Here is a 27,147-nt window from a genome sequence, read left to right on the forward strand (position 1 = left end):
AAGAGACATCAGTTAAGATGTTTGCACCGCTGAATGGTGCAAAGCTTGGACAATAACCAACTGTAATGAGAAAGTGTTAGGATTGTTAGAGATTGTTAAATAGGACTACCCAAGACTATCAACTACAAGTTTAAAGTTGTGAAAGACTTTGTTTATGTGAGAGAAAGCGTAAACATCCAAAGAGACATCAGTTAAGATGTTTTAACCGCTGAATGGTGCAAAGCTTGGACAATAACCAACTGTAATGAGAAAGTGTTAGGATTGTTAGAGAAGTGAATTCTTCGGAAGATCACTTCGCGTAAGGGAACGCGTTGACAACTAGCATCGAATTAGATGGAATGATAAATTATACAAGCTATACCGCAACATTGACATTGACAAAAATTCAGCGATTTCACTGCGTTGCGAATAGAAGAAAGTGTTGCAACAGAAAGGTATTTGACTCGATACCCGCTGGTGGAAAACGCTGAAGAGGATGACAGCAAGCCACTGATCGGTTTGGCACTTTTTAATATTAAATTGAAGAAATCGTGTTAGGACTTGGAAGTGCTAAAATCAAAGTTTTAAATAAAAATTCTACCAGGGGTATAGCTTTTGTTTATGTACTTTTTTTTTGTTTGCTTTTAAGTTATTAAAATTATATAAAAAATGTAATTAATTATGCCATCTAGTGAGCTTAAAGCTTATAAATAACTTTTGATAAGCCATTGTGTTCACAAATAAACACAAACAAAGAGTAAATATATTCAATAATCCAGTCAAGGCCTAAAGAGGGGTTTCGAAAATACCTCGATTTAATAAAGAGTAAAAGTTCCCAAGTCCACTGGCTCAAATAGCTTCAACATAATAATATACTCATGGTTCAATAAAACACAATTTAAGAAAATAAATTATTCCAGTATAAAAAAAAACGAAGAATATGTAGTAAACGTGACATATTAGTTATGTCTGTTATCTGATAACTTATTGATAATATTATATTAACAATATCTGAGGTACAACATAAATAACAGAAACGTTTGCTTTATATAATCTTATTTGCTCTTAGTTCCTTTATACAGCACAATGTTGCTACATTTAATCACTAATATAATTATGCTATTGTTGTTATTCATCTTTATTAAGGGTTGATAAGTAGAACACCGTAACAGATTTACAATTAAGGGTTTAGCGTCTGAGTTCGATGACAATATGATAAATATTTCTTTAAAAGCAACATATAGCTAAAAAAAAGATGTAGCATATATATAACATAATTTTATAAAAATAGATTGCTGCGTTAATTGATCTAACTGAAGGAAAAACTAAATAAGGAAAGATCGTATTCAACTTCTTCTTCTTCTTCTTGAGTTAGTGCTATTACGCACTTTTACTCTATAATGGCTGGGGGGTTTATCACTACCCCACACTAGGCTTTAACTAGGCTAAAAAATCATATCATTTATTTGTCTTTTAATTGATGACGGACCTTAAATCAGCATATCTTCCTGAGAGTCCAGAAGTGGACTTGAGGATTGTTATTTAAAATATTATATTAACAACATCTGAGGTACAACACACAAATGAAGAAAAGTTTGGCTTATATAATCCTATTAGCTTTTAGTCACGTATACAGTATTATAGTACTATATTCAAGCACTAAAATAATTATCCGATCGTTATTATTAATCTTTATTACGGGTTGATAAGTAGAATTCATTTACTGATTTATACATGAGTAATTGATGTCTAAGTACTCTGGTGCTATATTCAAACAGCATCGGTGTGTAGGTCAGCTCCTATACACCAATTCAGCTTGTATATCATACTCGCAAAACAAATTTGGCCTCTGATGTCTTTTGCATTCCAAAGAAAAAACTTCACTGTTAACACCATTAATTAGGTTTCAACCATAATCCACTAGATGATGGTGTTAATAAATAGATCTCTATGTATATTAGGGTTTTTGATATTTCAGCTAGTTTTTAATATATTACTTAAAGTCATTTTTGAATTTTTTAAAGTTTCTTATGGGTTAATATAATAATTTCACTAAAATTGACATAACGATATAGCAAAGATTATTTGGTATTATTTAATTCTGACCATGATAAACAAATAAAAAAATTATAATTTTAGATACATTACAGAGAGAAAACTCCTGTTAAATATTAGGATCTTGAAATTCAATAATTAAAAATACATATAATTTTCGCATAAAAATATTAAAGCAAAAAAGTTTTAGTTGAAATTAGCCATTCTTATGATTTATTTAATTGATTTAAAATAAATATTAGTCAAGATTTATTGAATAGAATTAAGCAACCTGATATAAGTTCCAAATTGGATTCTATTTATGAGGACAATTGCACACAGCATGAAAAGTATCTGAAGTATATTCCACATTGGTTCCCAACCCATTTTATTTATGAGCTTGCTTAAGTAACTATCATAAGTATTTAAAGTAAGTAACGGATTAGATAACCTGACATAAGATAACCTGTTATAAGTTATGGTGACAATTGCACACAGCATCAAAGGTATCTGAAGTATATTCCACATTGGTTTCCCAACCCAGTAACTATCATAAAGTAAGTCCCGGATTTGTTTTAACGTTTTTCCTTTACGTGTCTAGTGTACAATAGTGTCATAAGTATTTCAAGTAACTTCCGGTTGGGTTACTTAACCCATTTCTTTTATTTATGCAGTTTACAATAGTATCATAAATATTTGAAATAAATCTTACAACGGTGTTTTAACCTATTTCATTTAGGTAGGAAGTTCACAACAGTATCATAATAAACCTATTCGTCTATGTAGTGATGCTGAGAAAGTGGTAGGATGTCGATCTTTTACAATTATTTAGAAAAACCTTTTCAATTCCAAATGCGTTGTAGCTTTAAATAGAGTAAGTATATTCATTTAAAAACACATATTGGGTTCATTTTTTGTTTGGAAAATCTATAATGTGAGTTAAAAATTAACTGGTTTCGTGTAGTTTTATAACAGATGTTTACATATTCTTCCTTTAATATCAGGACCCCATGAAACCGTGTATAATAGTAACAAATTTTAGCAAAATTTGAATGTTATAAGCGTTGTTATACACCTATATTCTTTCACAAGTCTAATAATGGTTCCAATAATCCAGATAGACCTGACAGAGTTTTTTTATTAATTGGTGATATTTAAATAAAATGTTTAGGATACTTGAAATCTGTTACAGAAATCATTCTATACAATCTAATAACCCCATGAAATCGTGTACAATAGTAACAAATATTAATAAAACTTATTAATATACGTTCTTTCACTAGTCTAATAATAGTTCTAAAATTTCTGATAGACCTGGCAGAATTTCTTATTAATTGGTGATATTTAAACAGAATGTTTAGGGTACCTGAAATATGTAACAGAAATCATCCTATACAATCTTAACATAGTTTCCGCTAAGAAAGAATTTCCCTCCTTCCCTCATAAATTGAAACTTATTTAGGCGCCTTTAATTTAATTAGAATTGGAATTAATTTTCTTAAAGTTGTAAATCGTCTGTGCCATTAAAGAAAACAAAAGCGGAGCAAAATAGAAGAAAAATTACAAAAGCCGAAGCAAAAGCAATTTCGTTCAACTTCCTTCTAGCACCGCATGAGGTTGGTTGGGTGGTTTGTGGTTGTGACGCGCTGCTTGTATTCCATATTGAAAGCCGACTTCTGCTAACAACTGTGCCGGTGTATGCTTGTGTTTGCGAGTGTACTCGTTCGTACTTTACGATTAGAATCGATTTGCAACTTCGCTTAATCGGTTTTACTCGTGTAATGTTACGAATAACGTTCGTTTAATACTTCATGTAATACGATTTCTACCGGCTGCAAAGGCAGTGAAAAAACTAGTAAATGGGGTCGTTCGGGTGCTTTATTACATTTTACTTATTTTATTTTTGTTATGCATTCGTATTTATATTTTTGCAATTACATTTATGTATGTCTATATGCTGTTTTTCTCCTTCAACGTGTGTATGCTTGTATATGTCGGAGTGTGTGTGTGTTTTTGTTTGGCAGTGCAAAATGTCAAGTTCAGTTCAATAACATTAAATGGATAGCAAAAAAATAAAAAAAAACAACAGAAATTTTAAAATAGGAGGGAATTACAACGTACAGAGAAACAAAGCATGGAAATAATATTCGCTTACACATTTAGGGGCCGGAAGAGGGTAGTGGCGGCATAGAAGTGCTGCGCTCGGCACGTAAACGCATAATGTGCACAATTATATGGTAAAAGCGCCTCTTTAGGCATTCATTATGTTGTTAACAAATCGAAGTGGCAGAAGTGACTGTTCGCTGGGTTCGAGTATGTTGCTGATTTTTATCTCTGCGTGCAAAAAGTTCGCTAAGTATTTGAATTTATTGAATTTCATTTTACTTTTATTGCACCTTTTTTTTGTTTGGAAAATTGTTTTGAGTGTACTTCTGTAGAAATTCATGACAATTTCTAAAATTTTGACAATGAATTCCAAATATTTAATAGAATTCACAGCAAAAAGAAGGGGTAACTTTACGAACAAAACAAGTTGAGTTATCTTTTTTCTTTTGTTCACGAAGAATAGGAAGAGCAGATGATATTTGAGTAGCGTTTTGCTGACAATTGTTGATAAAGATCGGTCTTTACATTTACTTATCTAGTTTACGTCCAAATTTAAGAGATCCTTTTTTTAAAAAATTTCGGTAAAAAGTTTTGCACCCGTGGTCTATAAAGAAAAACTGGTTTCTGATTGATAGATAAGTTTTTTGACATAATATTATTTAGTAAAAATGTGTGAAAAATAACTATTGCTTTCTATGGGATATTAAATTACAGTTTATGAAAATATGGAATATAAAATTCGTTAATTATATATTAACTATAATATTCCAAAAATTAAATTTAAAATGACAAATGGAAAGATTTAACTATTGTAGGGAGTAATTACAGACTGCTTCTGTTTAACATAATATTTATTACTGAACTGTTAACTTCTTCGTACTTGCCTGCATTCACATTTGCTGCTTACCAAATAGCAAATACAAATATCTCTTATATCTCTTAAAAAATCTCTTAAATCTATTTACAATCTCTTAAGTCTAGTATCTCTTAAATCTAATTACAATGAATAATACGTATATAATTATAATAATTACTACACTATCCTATTTATCTTTTAAAACAACAAATAAATTAACATTGATTTTATATAAATTTAAACATACTTTCCCGTGACTTCCGCAGAGTTATTAATTTATGTGGAATTCACTAACTGTACTCGATGAATGAGACTAGAAAAATTACGAATGGAGCAGAGGTGCTTAAAGAGCAGTGCTGAGTCAAGCCGACATGATTGTAAGGGGTACCAAAGTAAACTCAACGCGCTACACACAAGTAGTTTTTATTCCATCACGAGATCCTGACAACCCTTTTTCCCTTTTATAGATTAATACAGAATCATCATATTTTATTAAAGATCTACACCTAATTCCCGATCTATTTGAAATCTTTCTTATTTTGGAATTATTCCTGAGTTTTCTTTATTTTTTATTCTTATCACTTAAATTATAAATTGTATTTTTTTTTTCGACAAAAATGGTAATTGTTTTACCCAGCTTACCCAGCTCTTGACTGTAACAAGTTGTGTATCTTTCGCCAATTTCTTTTATTATTAATTAGGATATGTGTCGCAGTCTTAAAATCTATTGCGCCCGCTTCAGAGACATAGAATCCTTTATTCTATTTCTACTTCCTAAACAAGTAGTAATATTTGTGCTATTTTATTAGATCTTAATTTATCATCTATGTATTTTTTTTTTATTTTTTGCATAAGTGCAGAGAATTGCATAGGATCCTCGATCACCTTTTTCTGTTAAAAAAACTAATAGAATTCATAAGAGATGATTTTTAGTTCAATTAGATTGTTCATGTAACTGATTCTTAATTTATAATTGAATCCTTTCCCTAACTTTCTGAATCAGTAGAGGGTACCGCAACCATTTCTCTCTCTCACATTCTATTTGCTAACCCTTTACAATGTATAAGAGATAGTTTTCAGTGCATTTAGTTAATAGTTCAAACTTTTATGTTGTATTAAATTCTTATTAAATTTGTTTGTTTAATTTAAGCAATTCATATTTCTTATTAGGCTTACATTTTAGGTTCTTATAAGTGGTTTAAGGGTTTTACTGGTTTTCTTATTTTTTTAAATGACTATTACAACTATTTATCAGGTTTCGACCAAATACATCATTCCTTTTCAGGCTACTCTACTGCGAGCGCGCCTTCTGCAATTTCGTTCATCAAGTGTGGTTAGTACTCCTTTAACTTGATCATTCATTGGAGAGAACTCTTCTTTCAATCATCGTTTCAAACACCTATATCGCTGGAGCAAAAACGCTGAATGTTAATTCGCTGAATTAAATCAATGTCGTAATAAAATACATACTGCTCGTGGTTTATTCGGCTGCGGTATTCGTGGTCAACTCGTAGAGGATAAAAAATCGTGCGAATTTTTCTTTCCTTAATTCTTATCAGCATTCCCTGATAGCGTCTATGCCCCTTTGTCATACAGAAGTACAGATAGGCTGATCGATCTATAGAGCATAAGTTTTGTCTACTGAGAGCGAGACCTTCACCACAATTGTCTACTATTATCATAGTAGCATTTATTGGCAGTGGTAATTCATTGTTCAATCTTCAGGTTGACATCGTTGTTGTTTGTTACGATGGTGCTAATAAACTTGTTCAGCTTCTTTATCCTTTTTGTGTGTGCAAAAATATTTCGAATAACCTTCTCTAGAGTTATAATTTACTTTAGTTCATAGATATTGATGCCGGTATTATATTGTAAATTTTGGGACTATATTTCTGTTTTGAGGACATACTTTCTTCGATTCATAGTAGTTGTAAATAATTATTATATATGTTAGTCTATTATATAAATAATTATTTTATAACAAATTCAATTCATCAAACCAGTTCATCAAAAATTTACATTGACACAAATTGTTAAAATTAAAGTATCTCTAACTTTGGATGTATATATTTAGATTTTCTATTTAATGGGTCTTAATAATTATTTTCTCCTTAGGTTGATTTACCCCAAAACTCAAAATTAATTTACCTTTTTGGACTAAAAGTCCAAGAGGACACTTTGTAGGAATGCTAAAAGTTTTTACATATTTTTGATTTTGACATTCAATCAATATTCGTTTTTAGTCATTTCATTAAGTGCTTATTTCGAAGCTTCGATTTCAATCTTTAAAATTCAATTTATTTACTAATTAAATTTCACAGGACAAGGAACACAATATACAGAATACATCATCTATCATCCAACCAGAGTAAATTAGACAGCATTTTAGTATTGAGTGATTGCTCGAAGCTTTAAAATAGCGGAAGTGAGAGTCGCCTAGACAAATAATTACATTTTAGCTAAAAATTGATAATTACACTGAATAAACTTAAAGGACATTTAAGCATTTAAGTTTAGTGCTTTAAGAAAGCAATAGGTTTTGCTGAAAAAATTCAAGTGCTTAATGAAAAATTTAATTATAACTATGGATTAAACTTATGGATAAGATATTTAGAAATAATTAACTTTAAATTAGAAGAGATATATTATTACACTAGAGACGTTAGCTAACACCTTTTATAAGAACTTCTATGTAATGGGACCCCTAAAAAATATATAAATAGAATTTAATTAAAACTTTTATTTACAAACTACTGTTTTATTTGAAAAAAAAAGATTCTAATAACATTCAGGGACTCTCATTTTCTATTTACATTTCATGTATTTGTGCACTTCATTTTATTTACTTTTTAAAAGTAAAATATAAAAAATAAAAATATATTAAACAAAAAAAAATTCTTATTAACATAAGAAATTCCCAGTATTTTCCTGCTTGTATATAGGAAGTAAACATATATATGTTTACGCGCTGTCCTAACGTTAAATGTCCTTTTGTGTTCTATTTTGTAGTTACACATCGTACATTCACATATAAGACTGGAATTTAATGCTCTCTTTAACAAATTTACTACAAAATACACATTAAAAACAGGAACACAGGACGCGTGTATTTCCTCTCATTTAATTTCTGTTTATCCTTGCATCTAATACTCGCGCTCATACACTCGCTCTCTCTCTCTCATGCTCTCGCCAATTTTCTGCAACATTGCCTTTTGCGCAGGTGCATTAAATTTTGTTATAGAAAATTTCGGTACTCAGTAGTCATGCAGAGTTAGGGTCTCTATTTTGAAAATGAGATGCACCCAAAATGTGTTCATCAAGTGAGTGTGCCAGCATCTGTAGATGGAGTGCAGAGTAAATATGAAAGTCGGGAATTTTTTGACTTAATAAGCCACATGCGGATACTCACACAAAACTTCTCACCAGGGTGTGTTCAACTTGATTTTAAAGTATTTTTCTTTTATTTTTATTATACAAATCTCACGTTATGGGAAGAATGTAAATACTTAAAAGCTTTAGCCACGGAAATATAAAGTGATAAGAGACGCTGAAGACATATGTGAACAACATAGGAGTTAGGATACGAAAAACATTCCTAGATTTTTTCCCTATAGTAGATTAGTGGTGGTATAGAGCAAAAATGTCACTTCTTTTATCATTTAAAAAAAAGTTGGATGCATTGAATTACATTTGTTTCATGAAATAAAATACAAATAAAAATGTACTCTCTCCATAAAATTGTTTTTATTATTCTTATACCTTTTGATGTTTATATACCATGTGTCCCTATTGGGTTAACCAAGAAGTACTCGGTATTATTTTGTAAAAGTTGAAAATATATTTCTATTTCAATTCTTTTACTAAATTTACAACTATTTATAGCAAACTTTGGATATATTAAAAAAAAACTAAAATAATAGTTTCTTACATTTAAGAGTTTTTTTAAAGTTAATTTTCTAATAGTAGGGTAATATTGTATAGATCAGAATACAATGTAAATTAGGAGTACAACCTTTTGACAATTCAGTGAATATGAGTTTCTTAATCAGGATTTAAAAAGTATATTTGTTATGACATTATAAAAAAATTTTATAGCTGATTTGTACACTAATTGTAACTAATTTTACTACTTCTTGATAAATCTTTTTATATTGGATCAGGATAGCAACTCGGTAATTTAAAAAGTGTACACTTCTCTTATGATCAACAAAAATTGTTTGCTTATATGAAGGATAAGGAATAAACAATTTAAGAAAGGAATCTAAAGAGCGACTAATTGCTGACTGACATAATTGGCAGCGGAAAAGTAGACGTGTACTATTTTTCACTTCCTCTTCTAAGTCATAAAAAAGCCTAGAACTACGGCTATAATCACTAGATGGAGTTTCTTTCTGAGTGATGAACTCATTAAATAAAAATCAAAAACCACAGTTTGGGCAAGCTAAAAATGGGAACATTAATGCCAACACCAACAATCACAGTTGGAAACAACTATTACCTATTGTGATCATTTTAAAATTACCAGATGGAAGAAAGTTATCTTAAGCATTGTTTTTAGTTTATCTCCTTGTATCCTCTTTATTGAATTTAAAAAATTGAAGAGATTCATTGCGATACTTTTGAAATTATCAGGCGAAGGCTAGTAGCTTTGACCATTGTTTTTAGGAGTGATAAGATCTCCTTGCATTATCATTGCTAAACACTAAAAGTTGAAGAGATTCAATAAATTAACTTTGCGTCACCTCTATTAGGCCAATGAAAGAATGATCGATCAGACGTTGTTGCCTCTTGTCTGTAATCCCCGGTAAAGATATAGACAGTGATTGTTTGATTTCACTTCATCGTGCTTGAACTGTATAAGCTTTGTTGTCAAAATGCACAAACGTTAAAGTAATAGTCGAATAGCATAGTACTTTATTAGTACTTTTATCTTTCCTATCTAATCCGGACTATATATTATAAAGTAAAAAGTAAATAATAGTAAATAATAGACAACAAAACTTTGATATTCAAAGATCGAATCTTACTAACTTGCATTAGCCTGACTGATTTTGCGGTGGAGTATATCTGATGCTATTTCCAGACTTCAGTAATAGTTTATTTTTGACATTTTTGAAAAACTAGCTTAGTTTTTTATGAAATTTTACACAATTAATTTCTTAACTTTTTTTTTATATATATTTTTTTTACCATCTGAATGAGAAAAAATTCAGATTAAATGATTAAATGTTAAGTCTATCGATCTTTTCTGTTTTTTCATTATTCCTGGAATGCAATTTGGATCTGAAAAAATATATAGCTTTCCATAGTTCTAGTTTTAATAAATAGTTTTAGTGGATTGACGTCATACGACGACATCATGGCATCTATCGAAAGTAGATAACTAGGTAATTATTTAGGAAACTCGGAAGCCGGAAAATTCAAGCACAAGGGACTTTTGTAGAACTTAAACGTTGTAAAAGACCTTTTTCTAAAGTTTGTGTTTTAGAAAATCTCACATTACATTGAGAATGTTCAAAATAAAATCCGAAAATAAGTTCTTTTTCTAATATATGTCGATTCAAATGTATATACACCAACTATTTAACGTTGAACAGAAAATACTTAATAATACTAAATTAATATGTAAAGTATATTAATATTAAAATGAACTTTGTAATATTTACTTTGAGTATAGAAGAAATTTCGAATATTAAAAAATATTGGCTAACAATACCCACCAAAGTCCATAAAATACATGTTCGAAATTTATGTCAAGGACACAAAGAATAGACTTTATTTATGCTTCACGTAACAAATATTGCCTAGTATCCACTTAATTACAAAATCCCTTAACAGACCAATAAAACTAAGTATTTGAATTAAAAGTTTTTTTTATTAAAAACAGACAGACATTAAATTTTTATTGCAAATGCAAAAATATGTGCGTTCATTTCCGAATAAAAACGTGCTTAAGCTTTCATGTGTATTTGCATTGAAATTCGAACACAAGTGTTTCGCGGAAAAAGTTCTCACGCTTCTGATTTTTCACATCGAAAAAGAAGCACTGGCACGTTTGTGTAAGCATAAGACGGATAAGAGGAAGAACATGAATAAGAAGAAGAAGAAGAAGATGTAGCAGAGGAATACTTATACGAAGTAAATGGGAATTGTATTTTTTTCTTAGTTAAATTAAATATTGCGCGCGCATTTCTGCTGGTGTACACAATATTAAGCATACTTTTTTTTTAGTGTATTTAGAATACCGAACATGAAATGTGCAAAAGTAGTGTATTTTATGGCACGTTACTCTGTCACTGCTTAGTTAGGCACAGGCACAGGCCCCTCTTTAAGCGAATTCACACGGAAACTCCCGTTCGTGCAACACCGTTATCCTGTTTGAGAAGAGGCGCTGCGTGTTCGGGTGTATGTATGTATGTATGTTTGTGTGTATCTGTGTGCCTTTTTGCTTTTTAAAAGCCAGATGTTGTCATTTGCAGTTTATCCGACGACAATGTTGTGTGCGACAACAACAACAACAACAACAACTCTGATAACAACAATTGCGAGTATTCAACTCGTACGTGTCGTTGAAGCTCGTGTGTTTTATATGCCAGAAAACCGAGAACGATTTCCAAGTTCAACATTGTCGTTGATGTTCTTCTAAAGTTATTTTTGCTACTGTTGCAGGATTCAAGTGTGCCATATAAGCATGGACGCGCAACAGCAGAAGCAGCGGCAACAACACCAGTGGCTGTGGCTGTGGCAGTGGCAGCAACAACAATAAAACTGGCAACTATAAATGTAGCAACTTTAATGAAAATAGCAGCTGTTGTTGCTCTGTTGTTGTCATATCAAAATATTCATATTCTGATATTATTTCTTGTTTTTTTTTATTAAAAATTACTTTAAAGATCCTTTGAATGCAGGAGTATTTATAAATATTCCTTTTGGAGGCAAAAAAAATTAATTATGGTAGGTCCTTAATTTTAAGTATAGTAATTATCAAAATTTTTGACTCATTCGTCAAAAAAAAAAATAACTATAAAAATAATAAAAATAACATTTATTTATATTATTTTATTCATTACTTTTGAATCATTATTATTATTACTAATACAGGTGTACTTACTCGGCGATATCTCTAGCATTAGCATTGGCCAGATTTTTGCCTTTATAAATGCCTTTGGCTGATTCTAGCTTAACCTTTTCTCTACTACCCACTATTACGAGGTTTTATGGATTCAAAACGGCTTTTTGTTAGCTGATTGAGGAGGATTCGTTCCTCCCTTACCACACCTAACTAACAGGTATACACACATACATACATACATGAATATACTTTTACATAAAACATTGTGAACCTGTCTACGTAGGTATTTGTTGCCTCTCAGCTACTATTACTTGGAAACCGACATTATTGAGCTAAGTCGACCCTTTACCACATAATCCCATCGGTATCCCTAATCAAATTCTTAGTCAATGTTAAACTATTTTCTTCACGTCACCCGTTATAAGAACGATACTGATGTTACGTTGGAGACGAACAAGTATAAATAATTATAATTAATTTGAAAATAATTAAAGTGATTAAGGAAATGATAATATTAATCTTATTAACATCTTCCTGCTGATAGTAATGTTGAACATGTGTCCTAGCTGTCTATATGGCAATTCGCCGTTTGAGCGTAACACAACTTTGTTCTCAACATACGCACATAGGATTCCACTTATACCAATAAAAGTTATACGTTTTAATACAACTTTTTGCTTGGTGGAAAGATAGTATTATCTATCTCTGTTAGTGTTCAGGTCACAGTACTCAATTCTACATCATATGAAAGTAAATGAATAGTCATTCTTCCCGCATATATTTGGGTTACAACCACAGCCTCCACAACACACCCTATGAGGACCCAACTTCTATTCATCAATATAGTAGAATATGTTTACTATGACATCTGGTTTATTTCCAATGGGGATACCTCCGACATCCCTAATGTTTCCAGAGGTTTTTCTTGGATTACCATCGGGTTTTCATAAACTTCTCCAGCAAAGAATGAACCTACTATACGGTACGCATTAGGAAAAACCTTTTCGATGGTTTCTGTTAGAAAAAACATATAAGCATCAAAATTTTGCATGAAAAAAAGACTTCGAGATTTTTACAGGCCTCATTTTGGAGAGCTGCTCAAAAGACTTATATATGTCTCGCATAAGATTATATTTACATATTTTCGTGGTACGAAAAGTAAGCAGATAAGTGGAATATTGTATTCATCCCTTTTTGAACCATGGCCCCTATTCTTCAAGTTATCCATGAGCGATATTTTTCCTTTTATTTTATTTTTTTGGTATTCGTAAGTTATTTTATTTAAAATTTGTTTCGGTAAGTAGTAAAACTTCCTGACCTGATTAAGATTTCTAATTTTATCTAATTTTGATCTAATTTTAAATTCTTCTCTTTAACAAATAAATTGACCTCTATTCTTCACAAACATATCTAAAAAAAGCAGCATTTTGTTATTCTTCTGAAAGAAATTGGGTGGTAGTTCCCTTCTAATCTCAATTAGGATAGAGTTCTGCTCTATGTTTTTGTGTCCTCGCAATTAATTTTATAATTCTATTAAACAATAGTATATAAATAATAAGACGAAAGTTAAAAAAGAAATGAAGTTGTGATATATAAATTATAACAAATATAAAGTAAAATATAATAAAATATAATTATTATTGAATTAAATAATAAGAAAAAAAATCATATTTTTGGTTTAAATTTACTTAGAAGTCTGTTTTATATTAATGATATTTTAATTTGAAGTGGCATAATTATTTTTTTAATATAAATTTAATTTGAAAAATCATACAACCAATTATATGCTTCAAAATTTTATATAATAATTTATAAAAAGTAAATTATGATAATGTAGTAATAATTTTATTTGAAGGTTCTGAACGTTACTCTCTTGTGGCAGAACTTCATTTGGTTGGGCATAGATATAAGAAAGAAGGGTTCAAAGAATTTATTTTTCGATTTTTTCTTATGTTAAATAAAAAGTCAGTTATTTTTAACAAGCAAAGCATATCCTTGAAATGCTGAATAACATTAAATATGTATTTCCTCTATCGTAAGGGTGTGATTCCATATGACAGAAAAAGATTATTTTTTAGAATTTGTGGGGAGAACTCTAAAGGGTAAATTTCCTTTTAGTCATGATGATTGAAATAATATTTTATTTTATTTCAAATATTTGACAACATAGGTAAAGATGTACGTTTTTTCAACTTTAAAAATACATAGTTACATTATATATAGTGTATATAAAAATGAACATAATACATAGGCTAATAAATATATTTATAATACTTTAAAAAATAGAATATTTTTAAAATAATGTTTTAAAAATGATTAATATGCATTCAAACGGGCTAGAACTAATCGATCAATATTTTTAATTATTTTTAATCTATATTTAAAAAATATATTTAAGGTAACTGTGTGTGTGTGTGAAAGATGACTATATACCATAATCCAAATTTTAGCGACAATAAAACGTATTTTTTAAAAATAATTAAAAATGTTGTATTATTAGTAAGTAAATACAAAACAATAAAGCCCATTAATTGTTCAATTATAAATATTTTTTCTATTATTCTCTTATTTCTGATACATGGATGACATACGGAATGACATCAGTATGACTGATACTGAAGAAAAATATACAATACCACAAGATTAGAGAAATTGTCTTATCGATTAGCCTTCACACTATGGTAGAAAATTATTATATAGATTTAAAGTTAAGTTTATTATTCAAAGAAAAGGTCATAAATAAGTATTCATATAAAGTACTCAATATTTAGGGTCCATTATAAATTTTATACTCTCATGCCCTGATTACTAAGTACTAAGTAATCTCTTGTCTGTTGCAAAATCAAATTGGTTTATTGACATATCAGAGTGTAATGATTATTTATTTTCACCTTTTTCGAATGGGAAGAATATTTAACATTGCATCCAGTAATTGTGAAAAAATAAGGGTGGTTGTGGAAAGGATGTCAAAGGACCACAAAGGCATCATAAAAATTTTAAATTGTTAAAGTAAAAAAAAAATTATTTAAAACACGAAACTACAAAACAAGAAACAAATGAAAAGGATGTTTAACAATATTATTGGAAACAATAAAAAATGAAATAGTATTTAAAAGGATTTTATTGTGGAATGTTACGATCTCTTTTTGTTAAAAAAATAATGTCAAAAATAAAAATAAAAAATATGTTACCAATAAGAAAAAGTAAAAAATTAGCTCTTCACTTTAAAGGAAATTTTAGAAATTAAAAACATTGTTCTGGTTCCTTAAAGCAACACACATTATGTATAAAAAATGTCTGGGATTATTAAATAAAAGTAATAAATAACATTTAGTTGATTAAAACTATATTACCGGTCTTAAAGCTTAACCATATAATGCCTCAAAGTTTGTCTTATCAAGCCTAAAAACATGACATATGTAGCTATGTCAGCTGTTAATCCACACATTCGTTTTAGAAGGACAGAGGTATGGATTTCAACTACTTTAACGAATTTGCTTTTACGGTCTCAATCAACTCGAAACAACTTTATTAAAGTAGTAGTTTCATATTTGCGCTATCGCAGAACAATCCAAAGTATAATTCCAAAAACAGCTGATGTAAAAACAATTGTGTGAATAGGGCATTATTATAACAACTTGGTCGTAATCTTGATTGTTTAATTCTTGTATGATTAATTCTTACCGGATAAAAAATTAAATTTGATTTTGAAAAGAGACGAGTCAAACGATCTGAATAAGCAAAATTACAATCAAAGTTACGATTATTTAAGCTGTGTGAAGAGGTTATAACATAATGCACATACAACTAGTATAATAACACAATACGCTATTGCCAACTTACAGAAAAGAAACATAAAAACTATTTACAGACCATGTAGTCTATTTCTTCATTTAATAATAAATTCAAAAATATCATTTTTATACTTACAGCTTTGATCATTTATATTATAAGGTTATTATATTATTAAGTATACTGATGGTCAACATACCTGGAATAAAAAGAAGGTACGTATGTTTAAACTATTATTAAAATATATGTAATGATGGTGAAAATATTTAAATAGGCATTGATGTTAAAAAATAATAATAGAATAATAAAAAAATAGAATAATAGAAAATTTATTGACAATATAAAGTCATAGGGTTAACCAAACCAATAGGTTCTATTGCGCAAAATTTCAAACTTCATTATTATTAAATTATTCTTTCTACCTAATAGCAACTTTATTGTTATTTGCAGTGTTTCAACTTGATTCTGCCATAAAGTTTTCACTTCCCACGGTCATAAACAAAATTCGTTATAGATTATTCGCAACCGGGATTATGAATTTTCTTCTTTAGAAACAAAGAGAAGGTTTTTTGTATGGAGTTTGTATGAAAAATGGCATATGTTTATACCTTTCTGTTGATTGCCATAATCTAGATATAGCATAACATATAGTATGCTAGATCATTATTCCACTTTTTTGATTGATCAATTCTTATTAAAATTGACTGTTGAACACTTTTTTGCTATTGTACTTAACAAATATACAGCAAAATTTACACAAAATCCATATAAATATATTACTAAGCCGATTCATTAAGTCTAGGTGTAAACACAGTACTTTACTTTCTAATACACATTTCTTGCTTGAAACCGTAAATTATGTTTGTACGTATGTCACAGAAATATACCTTTTACATATGTATTAATAATAATAACTATTATATGTACTATATAGTGATTATATTTCATAACCATCAAGTTACAAGAGAAAAGCATTTGTAATACAATCAAAAATATTTTCCAAAAAATATACCTCTGTTTTACCTGTTACATTCTACGAAAAATGGATATAGCAAACAATAGAGAAAATATCATAAGAAAAAAGATAAACAAAACCATAAAGTAAAAGAATTACAAGAAAACACTCTACAAAACCCATAAAAATTAGTGCCAACGATAATGAATTTTCACAGAAGCTTGCCTCTATAAAAGAGTGATGCTTCTTCTTCAGAAAACAGCTGTTTTCTTCTATCGCAGCTGAATTCAGATAGAAAACAGGTATTCCGGTTTATTGCACCGACAGCAATGAACCTGCCTTACAAGACAAATCCATTTATCAATAAAATAAATTAAAGAAAAACAAAGCCGCAGCTACAACAACGCAAAGACACAACTCAATATTTGTAGTCTACAAACAGAAAAACACTCAAATTAAGCCCAAAGATTAGATTAGGAAATCCAAAAACAAGAAGAGTACAGATTTTTTTCCCTTGTAATAAATGGAAACTCTACCTTTGGTCGTGGCAGAGCCTGCCTGCTGTGCTGCTGGACGAAATGCCGCTGTATGCGGCATGAAATTATACATTATCAGCAAAAAACAGGAGAAGGGCTCATTACTTGGTCGCAGCTGTTGTTTGCGAGACAAGTATAACAATTTTTTATTTATTTTTCAATTAAATGTTGTTTTTGATATTAAGGATCATTTATATGACGTTGCATATACGAGCATTTCAAGAGTGCGGCTGGAGGGTTCTTTACACTGTTATCACAGGATCATATGATTTCATTGAAAGAATAGAGCGACTGAGTGTGGTTTGAACAGAAAAAAAATAACAAGTACAGATTTTTATTTATTTTATACAGATACTATGAATATTTTTGGGACATTAAAATAAGAAGAGGTTTATGAGCCATACTTATTACCTTATTTGTTTTTTTTTTAAATAAAACATCTACAAGATATATGAATATAGATATGGACCGAAATCATTGTTTTTATATCATATAAAAAATGTATACATACGATTATATATACAAATATACTATATATAGGTATATGGTATGTCGACAGATTCACAGTAATGGTGTTTGAATATAGGGTGGATACTCACTACTTATGTACTTTCTTCTTCTTATGTAATCTGGTAAAATTCTGCAGGTAAACCTATTTTACCAATTATATAATAATAATATTAAAACAGATGTTTTAGGAACTGAACTCCTAAATGCTGTATAAATTAATGGAGTTTAAAGTCAGACATTAAATTGTATGGGCGAAATTATTTGCTGTAGTTTTCAACGAATTTGGTAGAGTAAAAAAAATAGGAGGTAGAGTAAAAAAAATTATGTACCCGATATTCTCTAATATAGAAAGAGAAAAACTGTTTAAAGTCCATATTTGATATTTTAAGAAAAGTATGGCAACTTTTCTCCATTTTGTTCGTTGTAAGACGAACTGTAAGACGAATGTTATGTGATGATAGTCGGAGTATAATCTTAGTGATATTATTCTACCTCCGGTTTCGATAAAGCTTTCTCTATTCTCTAACATGAGAAGCTAAAACTCAGATACCCCAATTTCTCTAACTGACATTATTTTGTTGAAAAAACCCAGCGCATTTGTTCTGCAATTGACTTAGACAAAAAGAATTAGGCGTAGTTTCTTTGCTTTTGGTAAGCGAGGTCGTGGTGGTGAGGCACGTGAAGGCAGTACTCCATGCAAAAAAGAAGCGCCTGGATATCAGATACCGTAAAATTTAATCAGAAAATTTAACCAGAATGTGCATGACGATCAGCAATATCTAGTGGTGATTTCGGGGTCATGTGCTTCATTCTGGAAACGAGAGCTTTTTACGGGTCAACGATTAACGTCTTTTTTACAGAAAGACTTACTGCGAGTGGGTGTGGACATTTTTTGTTCCTCATAATATTTTTTAATATTATGATTTTTATAATATCAATCTTTAAATACCAAAAGAAACAGTTCAGCCAAATATTACAACTTTTACAAATTTCTTTTAAGTCTATTTGTCTCTTTAATTCTCTAATGGAGTTTTTTTAATTACCGCTAGATGCAGGAATTATCGTAATGAAAGAAAAGGTTTGGAATACTGTTTTTCAGAAAATTTACTTGTTTAAGCACTTCATCAACCTTAACTACCTTAAAACTGGTATATAATGCCTGCAAGAACTGTAAGCTATTACTCAATTAATATATAACTCTTGACGGTCTATTAACTTCAATCTCTCTACTTGGTTCAATTCTTCCGTTTTAATGCAAATCAAAAATAATTAAAACAGCAGTGGTTAATATAATTTTTAGATTTTTTTACTATAATCTATAAAAAATAAACTGAATGTTTTATATATTAAATATCGTTCAAGCAGACAAATAGTGTTTACTATAAATAAAATATCAATTAAAGTAAAGTCTCTTCTAAAAGAACATCTCTGTTTTTTATGACTTTCTTCCTTGATTCATAGAACTTATTTTTTTATTTTAGTTATCTTAACCTTTTTGCTTCTTTGTTTTCTTCTCAAAAGTTTGCTACTTCGTCTTAACGTATCTTCTCATTATCGGTTGCCGGTGTTTCCATAATAATTTACTTCTCATAATTTGTAATTTTTATTTATCTTGCGCACATTATCTCCAGTCTTCACCGTTTCAACAGCCTTGCCTAGTCAATCTTCTCGGGTTGGTTTTGCAATGTACAGCCACTCTGCCCTAGGCGTACCGGTATCTGAGTCTGGTTGACAGCTGTTTTTTACTGTATTATTTCCTTTGCAATTGTTCATTTCATATCATTCTCATATGGGACAAAAGTAATTCTGTTTATTTTATTCTCCTTTGGTTAAAATCATCTGTTTTATTTGTTTGTTGTCCTTTCGTCTCGTTTTGTTTTTATTTTGTTTTTTTTTTCTTCAAAAAATGTTGAAGGGTTTCTTTGGATGGTCTCGGCTGGAAGAGTTAAGTTGACCAACAGTTGCATGCAATCATATTTGTCTTGTGGTTAAATATTTTGTCAATCATATGTTCTTCTCTGGGTTCACATTTTCGACAATAAGTATTTGGGTTTTTAAATTGTGTTTGGGATCAAAGCAAGGCAGGAGAAGGGTAAGGAAATATTGTAATTACTTAAGTTTACATTTGTGTACAATAAAATTAAATCTTATATGTCCTTTGGCACTTTTGAGGTTGCATTCACAAAATTTTCAAAGTTAATTTTAGTGATTTTTGTCGTAATTTTGGTTAAAAACTTTTTAACTTATAAACTATAATTAAAGCATTTATCTGTAATTTTTTCATTTATTTTAATTGCAATGGTCAATTATTCTATTTCACCACAAAAGAAAGGCTTCATATGAATCCCCGCTAATGGAAAATGAGACACAATTTATTGATATGACAATTTAAACAAAGCAATATGGAGCCGAGGGTTCTATTTATTCAAATGCGACTGTTATTAAGAAAAAAATACATCCAAATATAGATGATATCAGTAGGATGCATTTATTTACACAAGCTTGAGATATACCTAACCTAAACATTCGGTTATAAGGAGTCTTTTAGTGGCATTAAAAGACGTTTGTTTATACGATTGGTCACGATGAGCCATGACTTTATTATATCTCTGCAGTCTCATGTCGATTTCTATTGGTAATTCTTGTGTTGGTTTTTCAATCCAGATTCACACACATATATTGCAGTTTTCATTTTCAATTGGTAAATCTCGAGCAAAATGTATAGCACTTCAGATTAATTAATAACACTCTAGATAATTTGTTAGAGTAGCAAGATTAGTCTGAATTTCACAGTTGTTTTATATGACTTGACATGTTACTTGATTCGACATATGGATTCATGAGAAATATAAATGTTTCTTAACACTACCACGAAAATGATAGATTGCGCTTTAGATAAATCTTTGATTAGTCCCAGTTATCTACTGAGTCCATGATTCTTTGTCTTATCTCCAGGCTGACATCGTTGTTATTTTTAAACGATCTAGCTCTCTAAATAATCTAGTTGGGCCCATTTGAATGATATTGTATTTCATACCTAATGGTAAGGTTCTTATAATACACTGAAATAAATATTTGATTGAAGTCTTTGTGATAAGTGATTTTTTTTACGTTTACTTTTGGTACTATAAATCAGATAATTGTGCGATTTTATATACATGATTTTTATAGCAAAAGTAGCCTTTAAGTATATGTATATTCATGAAAAAATTTTTTTGAAATGAAATCAAAACTTAAATCCGTCTTTCTCATATCAAGGTCCAACTTGTAGTTTGCACCAACTATAAACGAAAGCCTGACGACAAGTACTTCCACAATCCCATCTTTATTAGAAAGCTTAAATTGGACGATCAAAAATCGGTATTTTTTGAATCAGTAGAAGCATTAAGTAGAAATTTTCCTTAAATATAGTTTTTGAGAATGTTTTAAATCTTTTGACTGTGTTTTAAGCACAACCGACTTACTGAAACCCCTTCAAATTTGATCCCAAATACGGTTAAGTTTTACATTATCTAAAATACATTAAAAACTATGACAGATGAAAAGCCTAAATTTGATGTGCTAAATACTTTTACTATATCACATAGGTCTATAATCATATTCTAATTATAAATCACATAAAGATCTTTTATCAGATCATTAGATCTCAATCTTTAACACCCTTTCTCTGACTTTTTGCTAGCAATGAACCAGAACTCTGCCTATATCTGAGCCCACACTTCAATGAGATGCACACAGTTTCCTCCATCACTCGTCTCTATAGCCCAGGCTTTTGTGACTTTAACCATGGAGTCTACAACTAGCTTATACAATAACTCTACTCTCTCTACCTACATTCTTTGTCACTATACCACATTCATACTTTCTAGCTTAGATAAACCTAGACTTCAAAGTTCTAAGCCTCAACCTCTCTAACTCAACAACTAAGTACTAAGCTTCAACTCTTTAAGCTAATTATTGGAATAAAGTCTTCTACATTGTCTTCTAGGTTAGTGTTGGATATGTTCTCCATTTATTCTGGGTTTTAGTGAGATAAAGTCTAACACTGTGGCTGCTTAATCAAAAAAAAACTTGTTTTATATTTAAAGTAAATTTGAATCAGTGATGTACACATCACTTTGAAATGTTGAAAGGTCTCCATTGTTCTGAAGTTAGAGTTACAGAGTTGTCAAATATTATTAGATTAATATACTACATTATATACGAGTATAGTATAATGCATTTATATTATATTCTCAATTATACAACTCCACTGATGGATTACAAAAGCTGTTCCTTTGTTGGAAATAATTTTAACAATCAATCCTGCTGATTTGTTGCCAAAGTGATGTGTCTGTCATAAGTGAAGGAATTGTCTGTGAAGCACAACAACATCGTGTTTCACATTTGTAAGTTGCAGGGAAAAACTTTATTTTCCGCAGTTGTCATATACAACAATAAAAAAAAACAAATCACATGAACAATGAACATTTTTGGGAAATTTTTTATGTTTTCTTCAAAAAGAAAAATCTCTTAACGCTGCATATGTCAGCTTAAATATTTAATTAAAAACATATACTTTTTTCTATCTACGTTTGTGTGGATATGTGACGTGAAACTGTCACAAATCATTTTTGTAGAATTGTCAGACAAATTCGCCAAACAAAAGATATATCAGAATTTGCACATAAAAGTCATTCATAATTCAATTTTTCACACTTACCCACATGCATACAAACGCGGGCACGTATACCAGTTTTGTACAGGATACGCGTTATAAAAAAATATGACATATGACAAAAAATACGGCAACGCTTGCAGCGTCAAAAAAGCATGTCTAATAACTTCGTACAAAATATTAGACAATAATTTTTGGTGAAAAAAATAACAATTTACTTTTCTTTTCACCATAAAAAAGTATATCAATTTAAGTTAAAACATCGTGTGTAGATGTGTGTGTGTTTGTGCATGTGTATTCGTATGTATCAATGGCGGCACACGTTAATAAAGATTGCCGCCGTTACGCTTCAGCGGTATTATATGGGGCGAAGCTCGGTGCTCAGATGCTCATATGCGCGCCTTGTTCCTGTCAATTCAAAACATTTTTTTTCTTTTTTTTTCATCATATGTTTTCTTTTTGTTTGACAGTTTGTGTAGCTTAACTGTCTCTATGAGACACACACACACACATACAAGATTTATATGAGCATACGATTAAAGAAGAAAAAAGAAAGAAGACTTGTTACTGTCTCAATTCTAGAAGCAACAAATTCTTCCATGTTCCTTATAAGTGGTACACGCGTGGATAAAGTATCCTTATTTGTTTCCTTATGTGTAATTCATGTAATGTAATTTCAATGTCTTAAATTTTTCCTCATGTATCCATTCACATTTATATCTCTTAACTACCATTACTACCTTTTTGGGGATGCATATTTAGTTAGGGAGTAGTCTTACTTAATAACATAGTAATACATTCCCACTCATACTTCTTAACACTTAGTAATAAATTTTTTTAGTTGATTATAATTGAACCATTCGTTAGATCAACAGTGTTTTCATTATTGGGGTCCAAGAAGTCTATAATGACACGGTGGTAAGCCGATTTCGATGAGATTCTTGGTATTTAATACCCACAGCCGTCCTCAAACAAAGAAAGAAATGGTGTCATTATTTAACAGCTAACACGTATACAGATTTTGCAATATTTCTTCCTATTAGTATAGTTCAGTAGATTGGTTTGAATCTCACCACTTTATTGAATCCTATGAGTCGTGTTTAACTCCTATGAGTTGTTTATATAACAACGGTGTTGTAATATAAACTATTCTTATATTATCGGCTTTCTGATCACTGCTAATTTTTTCCTAACAGGATGCATCAGAATATCCTTTGGAACATTTAAAGGGTCTAGGCATACCCATGGCATTATGCACACATGAATTCGATCCATTCAGCGTTGAGCAATTTAAAGCAAGGTGAAAAGACTCAACGATATGTAGGCAATATGTAAGTAGATCGCGATCTACTAAGAAAAAATCTAGCAATCTCATTGAAATGCTGCGTATAGATATCAGTATTGTGATAGGTTTGTTAATGGGTTAGAGCAGTTTAGAAAACCATTCTAGAAAATTGAATCTCCCGGTTAATTATTCGTCATTGTGGAGAGAGCGATAAAATATCCCGCATCTATTTAATTACTGCCTAATAAATGCGTGACTTCGGTTGACTTTGATTGGGGCTTATTGAGATGGTTTTATAGTTTGCTGGTGTTCATGATAGATAAATTTAAGATTTCTGGATTATTTGCTGGAATATTAAAATCGGGCTCGACTCCAATTTTTCGAAGATGCTTATTTGAGAACAGATTTTACTAAAGATACATATTATAAGCAATTAAGCAATTATAGCGTAGTTAATTGCTTATAGATACATATTATAAGCAATTAAGCAATTATAGCGTAGTTTATACTCATTATAGGCTCTAAATTGGGGCTATAGATTTGCATTATCATCATATTATCAACACCAACAGTGATACCTCTTACATTTTGTAATTGATTTCTTCTAAACTATTGAACTATGTTATTGGATGGATGATGAAATATTGGATACGAATTCTTCATAACATTATATATGCTAACTTTGATGATTTAATAGAGCACTATTAAGATTTTTTTGTCTTCCGTAACTGCTCTAATGCATTGCAATCTTAATAATGATAATATACATGTGATAATTTAATGCGTGATGATTCGTAAAAGTTATTTCCAAGTCCTATAAATAAGTTTTGTTAAAATATCCTTCATTAAGTTAGTAATATAATATTCTTGAAAAAACAGTTTCACCAATAGTTTAGTTAGCAGGGTTGAACTGAAAGTAGATTTACGTATACTTGATATTTTATTTTCTAGTTTACTAAAGAATATAATAGAGGACTTCGAATTATACGTATAAAGAATTTAACAAACTTTTTATATATATTTACCTTTTCAGTTAAATTTTACAGTTGATTTAATTTAAAATAATTTAAGTTTTAAATGAAATGATTTTAGATAATTTTTATAATATGAACTTAACAAGATCAAACAAAATGATATAGAGCATTTAATGGATAAGGGATTTTATTTTATGAGTGAAAATGTAGTTTAGTTTGTTTACAATAGATTACAGGATTATACCCAAAATTAAATACAACAGGATTTTATTTATTTTGAACAAACAAATAGGTAAAGAAAATTATGTACAAAGATAATAAACAATGACCTGAAAGATAACCGGAAATAATACCGTTGTTTAAATTATAATATAAAGATATACATCTTTTTTGTAAGGGTTAAAAAATATTTTTAAAAGGTGAAAGTAGAAAGTAAAATTATAACAAAATGTGAATTTTAAAAAGTAGAACATTTGGAAATAATTATAGAATTCGGAAAAGTAGTTTCCCTGTTTGATACGAATAACAATATATTCAGATTAACAATTAGAAAGGATATGAATCAGTTTTTATAAAAAATCATCAATCATAAAAACTTTTGGACATTTTAAAAATTTTGGGAAAAAACTGAAATAAAAATTATTTAGAAATTTGAATCATAAAAACAAATTACTTCTACTTGACCATGTAAAAAAATATATATTATTTTGGTTTGATTCATGATAAGAGATTAGAAGTATATTATTGACTAACTTTTGAAATTATATTGTAATTATTATGAGTTTTATTAGTTCTAGAAATGGTAGTGGCCCGTTAAGACCTTTGAGAACTACTGCATTATCTCCCGAAAAAGTAAGCTTGGTTGATCCCATTTATAAACTAAGTAATATTTTCTATATTAATATCTGAAATAAGTAACATTTATATCCACTTATTCAATGATTTATTATATGAAAGATATTTTACCAAATACTTGGTTGAATGTCTTGTTGCTTATATAGAGTATAAATCAGAACTGCTGATTTATATGTAAAGAAGAGGTAGAGTGACTGAATCTTAGTTATCTATTGTTTCAATGAAATCACATTGAATATTGCGTTTATTATATATAAAAGATTTTATTAAACTATCCTTATGCACAGGTCAGGTTGATCTGGCGGCTATATTCGTGTACAATGTAAAATTTATCAAGTATTTTAATCTAGCGCATTTCATTCAAACTGTGGAAAATGAAGAACCCAAGCGGGAAAGGAGTTAAAATACTCCTGATATAAGGCATGCCTGTCGTTTAGATACTGTTTAGAGTATAATTGGCCTACGTGATATCTGATATCACGTAGGTCAGGGTTCACATCTTTGGTTTTGCAATAATCACGAAACCGTAGTATAGAGATTTATTCAATCTTTCTAAAATCATATATTTTTGAACCTTCAGTAACCGTATCCTAATAATGCATCTTCTACTTGGCAGATGTCTCTAAGTGAAAAATTGACATTAAATTTCCTGTGTACTCCTGTTAGAGTAGGTTGGTCACTTTAATTGGGCTACAATAATGGTTGTGGTTAAATCCAAAAATTTTACTTGTAGAATGGTTGTATTCATTGCTTAAAGTCGATATGGAGTTGCTTTCTCCAATCGGCTACTGTGACGCAAAGAACAGCAAAGATGTTAAATGGGTCAAAGGAGAAAACTATATCAAAACGAATAGCTTTAGTTGTTACCGGCAAAATTCCTTGGAATTGTAGTGGTATTGTTTGTCGTCGCATTATAATGTTACGTGTCCAGTAGAAGAAAGAGCTTTAGTTGTTACCGGCAAAATTCTTTGGGATTGTAGTGGTATTGTTTGTCGTCTCATTATAATGTTACGTGTCCAGTAGAAGAAAGTGCTGTGGCTAGTAAGGTATTCTAAGACTTTTGTTTGATTCAGTATTGGCAGGTGGAAAACGCGGTAAAGGTCGTACTACCAACTGGCGATAGTAAGCCATTGATCCAGCTGGCTGGCCGGAAGTAATCCGAAAGTGATCAGTATATTGACTCAGAAAAGTTTACTTAATAATTAAGTATGATAAACCTCCACCTTCAGTGATCTTAATTTAAAGACATTTATTTGCATATGGAATAGTGTATATCTTTTTTTTTTGAGTCGGAGCAATTTAAATTTTTTCTATAATAATGTATAGTGTATTTATTTTTATTATTGATATATATAAATCTAGACACAAAAGAGATTCTCCTACACAATAATAATATATATATTTCTTTACTTATTATTAAGCTTAGTAATATTATTCGAAAATTGATTGCTTGAATCAACTAGACCGATTATAGAGTTAAACTGACTTTGTACGTTCCTACTCGTCGTAACATTCCCATGCCATGTAATCGCTTTC

This window comes from Teleopsis dalmanni, chromosome 2 (assembly GCF_002237135.1).
Source record: "Teleopsis dalmanni isolate 2A chromosome 2, ASM223713v2, whole genome shotgun sequence".
Classification (NCBI taxonomy): Eukaryota; Metazoa; Arthropoda; class Insecta; order Diptera; family Diopsidae; genus Teleopsis; species Teleopsis dalmanni.